Source organism: Dendropsophus ebraccatus, unplaced genomic scaffold, assembly GCF_027789765.1.
Source record: "Dendropsophus ebraccatus isolate aDenEbr1 unplaced genomic scaffold, aDenEbr1.pat pat_scaffold_1443_ctg1, whole genome shotgun sequence".
In the NCBI taxonomy this organism is placed as follows: domain Eukaryota; kingdom Metazoa; phylum Chordata; class Amphibia; order Anura; family Hylidae; genus Dendropsophus; species Dendropsophus ebraccatus.
This window is the reverse complement of record NW_027208864.1, coordinates 33,187-40,522: the sequence shown is the minus strand read 5'-3', so window position 1 is coordinate 40,522 and position 7,336 is coordinate 33,187. Positions and strand designations below refer to the sequence as shown.

The window sequence follows — 7,336 nt, the reverse complement described above, 5'->3', positions numbered from 1 at the left end:
GAAGCTATGTGAGCAAAATGTGATTTCATACCCTGTATAACACAGTCTCAGGACTGTGCTGGTCGAGGAGATTTTCAGCTCTTTCAGTACAGTGGAGTCCACAGACGTGGACCCTGCACAAATAGTCCTTTTATACGAATTACAATATCCACACTACAAATGTAGACATTTCCCTCCAGCCACTTTGTAATCCTGAGCAATGGATTTTGACACAGAGCACCCAAGGAGGGAGAAGGGGGCTTCTCAGCTCTGGAGAGACCCAGTAGAGGTATAGAGAAAAATATGATTAATGTGTATCACATTCTAACAGAGTTATATCGTGCCCTGTAATAAACCACAACCCAATAACCGGTCAGTGCACAGACCCATTGCTCTGATCATCTAGTGCAATCTTCCCAAGAATCTGCTGTTCCAGCTCATTATTCCCTACTGGAGCTGAAAGAAGTTCATTTCTGCAGCCATGCTGCCATTGCTGATGGGTCCTGCCCAAACTGTGCCCGGAGCATCATGTCCATCTTTTCCAGTCGTCGTTTTAATCGTTTAGCTTCTCGTTCACGAACGAGTCGTGCTTGCCGTTTCTCTGGTGTCTCATTGGCCCGTTTTAAGCGCATTGCCTCACGATCGCGCTGCAAGCGCCTTGCTCTTTGCTCATCGGTCTCCTGCATTCTCTGCTGTCTCTTAGCTTCTCTGTCCCTCATCCGTCTCAACTCTCGTTCCTCAGGTGTCTCGCTGTCTCTTCTGCTCTTTTTGGCAGTACGCTCTCGTTCCAGCCGTTGCATTCTTGCCTCCACAGGCTCATTCTGTCTACGATTGGCCCACTTGCGCACTGCGGGGGTCTGGTTTGCCATCATCTCCTGTAAGCTACACAGTTATTGCACACAAGTAACACTCCAGCAGGATAAAAGCATTGAAGTCCATATTGCTGGGGGTTTGTTGTCCTGCTCCCAGCTTTCTGTGGACAATACATCTGGTAGCTTTTCACTAGAAAAAAAAGCAGATCTTTTAGAAGTTATTCCATCGAGCTCTGGTTGCTAAAAAAAATGCATTGGAAAGATTTCATTGAAAAAAAAAAATCTCATACCACATTTCATGTGTTTTGCTGTGTGATACAAGCTTCTGCAGTGAGCAACTGTGCTGGACTTACACGAGAGCATGTATATTCAGTAACCAGGATGGTCTCCTTTCACTGTGAGGATAGTCCACAATACTGAATGCCGGCGATGACCTGCCGCGGATTCCGCAGCTCGCAGCCTACTGCATCTCTGCTGGTCCCATAAGCGTCATTCTATGGTTTGCAGACTCCGCCTGAAGAATGAGCGGGTTCACGAGTGGCCACGAGCTGCGGAATCCACGTCGGGTTAGTCCGCTGGGATTTCGTAGTGTGGACATACCCTTTCTACAGGCCTATATAAACGTCCCGATGTGCAGGAAACGAGTGCCCGATCAGCAGGATAAGTGCCTTATTTACAGAGCCTTTACAAGTCTCAATCATTTGTGCAGCCTTTTTAAAGGCAACTACTCATGATTAGATGCCTGCACAAAAGATGCAATCAGCCCATTCATCAGCCTGACCTCTGGCCCTATTATAAGGGGTCCATTAGGAGCAGTTAGGGGTTCCTGGTCTGGCCTAGATAGTCTCAATTAAGTTTTAGTTTCTGGTTTTGATCTCAGTAATGCAACACCTTAAAAATATTTCAGAGCCAAATTTCTATTACAGAAACTACTACTATATTCAATTGGTATTAGAGAGAGTAGTAAGAGAAAAGGTATCTCCTTTTTTAGCTTATTTTAGCTCAGCCCAAATTACATTTATGGGGCTGGGTTGTAAGGCTGAGCACATACATAGGAGGAGTATATGTCCTTCTAATCCTGGACAACCTCTGTAGGGACCTAAAATTTTTTTTTTAAATTAATATAGTCCTTACCTGTTGAAGGTGTCATGGCTAGAAAACTGAGCACCACATACAGCACAGTTGGAAAGCTGATCTTCTGAATGTATGAGAAGATGTCCTTCCAAGGGATCCCGGGGAGCTAAGGGCACGGACACACACCCGGACACAGATAGCTTTTTGCGCTCACCACAGCAGCCGTGTGCTAAAGAAAAGACAACATAATTATGAGAAAAGAAATGGTTTGTTTTGGGCTCCCCTGATCCTCAGTGATGTAAATCACCTTTCTTGGGCCCCAAAAAACTCAACACCATTATATGAGGTCACTGTTGTGATAAATGGGAGCACTAAGACTGTTTGTCACCTACTGATATACATGAGTGATCAGCTGCTCATGGCTCTCACAGTCCAATTGACAAAGTGGGCAAAATAAAAAGTGTAGAATCCAGGTTACTGTCAAGGGACTCAGCAACCTATCAAAAAAAGAAAGATTCACAAAAATCTTGTGGAATGTTTTTGACACTAGGCCTGCTTCTCTAGCTGGTATATTCCCTCAAGACTGAATAGAAGAGCATACTTCGAATGGGTAAAGCAGCTTCCATCACACTTTACCCCAGGACCATGCATAGTTGCATACAACCTTAGTAGTTAGCTTTTAATTACTTTGAGTAATGTATATTATCTATTAAGACCAAGTATTCTTTGCTTATTAAAAATGTATCAATATTGCCTTTTACTTTTTACAGGTCTGTCAAAACGCCTCAACATAGGTCTACAGTTAAAGTGATATTGTCACCCCCTTTCCATATGCTTATAAAAGGCTTTCTTGGTGGTCTCTTCCCTAGAAAATGCATGTTATTTTTGGTGGACAGTGTCTTATGGGTGGGGCTTCACAGTCTCGTGCCCCATGGCCTTGCCTCCTCACTGTAGCGTTCATCAAAAATGGGCCGACCTATAGCCCTAGTCCCCACCCCCTTTTGAGTAACAGAGGGGACGGGGCCTACAGTGCCAATATAGGCTGGCATATGGAGCACGACACCCGTGAAGCCCCACCCATACAGCACTGTCCACACAACAACATGCATTTTGAGGAGAGAGACCACCAAACAATATTTTCTACCGTAAGATATGAAATGTCCCACATATAAGCTTAAGAATGGTGGTGAGAACTTATATGAAAAGAGGGGTGAAGAATATCACTTTAAAGGGGCTGTCCCGATCATTTTCCCTTATGATCATATCCTCCAGTATCAAAAATGTGCTCTCTAGTCTTGGAGATTGGAAGGAGCAGTGTCTTGCGTGTGCACTGCCTCACATCCATTGTCTATGGGGGGTTGCCAGTGAATGTAGTGGAAAGCTGAAGACCATCCTATTTTTTATACACAGTAAATGGGGCGCCAGTACACACGTGTGACTGGCCACTCACATTTTGACAGAATAATCAAGATTCCTTATTTTCAAGACCTCAAATCCTAGATTTAGTAGGCCAGTGTTTCATCCTCAATAAAATATCCTTTGCCGTTCCATGCTTACCATAGATACGTCTGCCCGTTTCCTCATCTTCCCTGCTTCCCACCAGGCTCTCCTATCTCTTTCTCGGTGTTGTCGTCTTCAGAGGCTGGAGATGACAGCTCATCGATTGTAGTATCCTCATCACTGTCACCTAGAATTAGAAGATTTACATTGCAGAAGAGGCAATAATGCACTAACAGTACCACCAAGTGTAACTGTCATTTAAAATATTTTTGCAGAGAAATCAATAGTTCAAGTGATTTTAAGAAACTGTAAATAGGTTTTGTTAGACAAAAAAAGCCTCTTTCTGTACTCATAAAGCTGTTTCCCAGCTCCCCTCACTTTTTATCTGTTCATTATCAGGCAAAGTCATCTATATTACAGAGGAGCAAAGTGAAGACGGGTTGGTTGTGTCCATTATAAACTGGGGAGGGACTGAGGGGGATGAGTGAGCAAGAAGACCAGACAAACAGCTCTGCTGATTGTAGACTGGGCACATAAGACGCTGGATTCACAGGTCAGATTGCTTAGTGCTGGCCTGTGACTGGGTGAGGTAAGATTGCAGGATGATGTGCTGTGCAGGGCTGCCTTTTCTCCTCTGTGCATAGACCATAATGGACACAGAAAACCTTCTCCAACACTTGCTCGGTTCTCACTTTTTTGGCTATCAGTCTTGAAGTACAGTAATACTTCAGGGTTTAGAAGAATTTGAACTGTTTGGTATTTAAACGAATATTTATCCTGAAGTAAAGTTCAGAATTTGAACTTTGCTCTGTATCCCAAAGTTTTTGTGTGGATCATAGGTTGTACCTGGTGAGTTTAGCACTGGAGAGGCTTCACATACAGTACAGTACTGTATAAGAATCCTGGAGTACAGTACAGTAGTAGTACAGTTGGAGCTCCACCATCTCCCATCAGTTACAGTGCTAGGGCGGGTAGGGGGCACTATACAGTAAAGATGAGTGAGGAGTTCGTGACTACTGTACTATAATTGTTGGTTTTGTTTAAGTTTCTTGTGTATAATGCACTGTACTGTATAGAGCTGCTCTGTACTGTAGTGATTACACTGGGCACTTTTAAATGTAATAAATTATACTATAGTTAATTATTGTTTGGTGCTGGAACCAATTAAACACATTTACATTATTTCCTAATGGTGCGTTTACACTGAGAGATTTATCTGACAGATTTTTGAAGCCAAAGCCAGGAACAGACTATAAACAAGGAACAGGTCATAAAGAAAAGACTGAGATTCCCTGTCTTTTCAAGTCCATTCCTGACTTTGGCTTCCAAAATAAATCTGCCTGTGTAAACGCACCATAAGGGAAGACATTGTATGGTTCTCAAACTGCCTTCCTGAACCAATTACGTTTGAGAACAGAGGTACCACTGTATATAGTTCTGATGAGTGGGATTATGAGGATTTCTTTGCAGGGAGAGGCATTCAAACAATTTCATCTTCAGTCACTGCCTTGTCAGAGAGAAGAACTGATCACCACAAAAAAGCATGATATATAAAACTATCTAGATCACAGCCAGCCCCCAACACATTACACCCGACTCACTGCTACTCTGGTCATTCGGCTCCATCTCAGACACTTCCTGTTTTACAATCTTAGTCTTCATCATTGCTTCACAAGCTTGTTTCTCCAATCCGGCAAACATGTTCTCCCCTAAGGAGGGAAAGAAAACTCCATTACACACATCCCAAGGTATGGCTTGCCCTGGAAATACTAAGTCACTCATAGACTTTAGATTTCTGCTGCTGACAATGTAAAGTCTAGAAGGAATTCCACTTGAAATAACATCCCCATTTAGCCTGTGCATGCTAACGTTGTTTGCAAGCAAATGATGAAAAAGACCACTTCTGCTGACGCTGCTAAACATCTTAATCAGATAAAAGATATCTAATTCTACACTGAAAACAAACTGAAATGCACATCACGTGATAATGCTGAATTAGCATCTTTGTCCCCAATATAGGATGCTTGTTTAGCAATGACTTTCACAAATGAAGCCTGCAGACATACTTCCTTCTGTCTGTCTGCTACTTCTTGCTAACCCACCGAATATGTGTTTGTCATTACTCAGAACAGGAGAGTACTCACAATGTACTTTATTTGGAGTTGTCTGTTTCCTCCGGGACATCTTATGAGAACTAGCTACATCCACGCTGTCCCTCTACACAGAGCAGCTCTGAAATGGAGAGGAGGAAAAGTAACGGTTAAAGCTTAAGACAAAAAAAAAAAAAAAAAAAAAAAAAAAGAAGAAAGAAGAAGAACATTGTATATTCAGCACCCGAAACTGCATTGGAAATATGTATAGACAGGACCAGATTTTAGCAGCTCTTTGGAAGATCAGAATCTGCAATTATATTGGCTGCTAAGGCCAATTTATTCACTCTAGAACTGTTCTCTAGTATCTTTTGCTACCCACGATCCTGCTGCCATAGAGAATATGTACTGAGTACTGCTAACTAACCGCCATCTTTAAAAAGCAAAGTTGGTTGGTTGAAGCACGGGAGATGTGTCAGTACCTTGTGCTCCAGCACATCTGTAGTACAAAGGCACCCATATTGTCACAGTGTTCTCCACAACAAAAAGTACCAGAATATTAAATACTTAAAGTGAATGTACCATCAGGCCTGAGCTGAAGTACTGGAGGCGGGCCAACCAACCCCTAGTGGGAGAGACCCCCCCCCTCTATAATATGGCTCCATTGATTTTAATGGAGCTGCGTCATAGAGAGGCAGGGGGTTCCTCCCACTGGGGGTGGGTTGGTCTGCCTCCAGTACTTAAAGTGAATGTACCATCAGGCCTGGGCTGACCCACCCCCAGTGGAAGGAAACCCTCGCCCCTCTATGATACAGCTCCATTGATTCTAATGGAGCTGCGTCATAGAGGGGCTGGGGGTTCCTCCCACTGGGGGTGGGTTGGTCCGCCTCAGTACTTAAACCCGGGCCTGATGGTACATTCCCTTTAAATGCATCATGGCGGTATTGAGGATAAGACAAGGGCTGCCAATCAATGTCAGATACCGATAGAGATCAGCAATGATGGTCCTTAGTGTGCCTTCTTGGCTCAGGACAGGATTAGTGAATGAGATCTACTCTAGAAAACCTGCAGACCTCCCCGTAAGCTTCAGTTATATAGGAACCGCCATCATGTCATTGCCTTAGAATGGGATTTTCATATCCACGAGTGGACGTTGCAGAGAATAAGTCTAGAGCCGTGGCACGGTTTCTGCTTTTTCCAATAGACACAAATATATGGAAGTGCATGTGTGTCAATGAGATGTCTCTCACCCCAATGCTTTCTTCTCTTCTGACTGACAGCTCCTTACTTATCACATCAGTTATCATGTAGAAAGGGAATACCTGTTCAAGACTAGACTACTACTTCAATTGGGAGTGATCACACATGCCCCCCCCCCCCCCCATTTCTCAGGATCAGGGGTTCCCCACCTAAATAATATATGGAACAATTAGAAATCTGATCTCCATACATCACAATGGCAGATCTAATATTATGACAACCACGTAGAATGAATGAGATTGTGCATATAACTGCTGTAACCTGAATGTAAAGCCTGAGAGTGACCCAGCAGCACATCAGCCTGGCCTTGCAGCCCCATAGTTGCAGGTCGTGTATAGAACATGCATGGTGCAGGGCTCCACAGTCACCAGAGGGCACCCCGCACCGTGCATCTCTCCAGAGCCTGCTGCATTCACAGAGATGTTCATCCCCTTCCAGCGGTACAGCCGGGTATTGTGACCGGCAGGCTGCTCCGGCGCTCTGTCATCCCCCATACTCACATGCATGATCCCCGGAAGCCGCCCCGGCTCCGGTGTCCGGGTGTGTCCCGGTCCAGGCAGACGGTGAACGCTGGAGCTGCTAGAGGGAGAGAGGCCCTCTGATGACGTCATGCGGTCATGT

At 44.2% G+C, this 7,336-nt stretch overlaps 1 pseudogene; it reads right to left on the bottom strand.

Moving 5' to 3' along the window:
• Positions 1–329: 329 nt before the first annotated feature.
• LOC138775269 (zinc finger protein 821-like) lies at positions 330–7,322 on the bottom strand (annotated as a pseudogene).
• Positions 7,323–7,336: the final 14 nt, after the last annotated feature.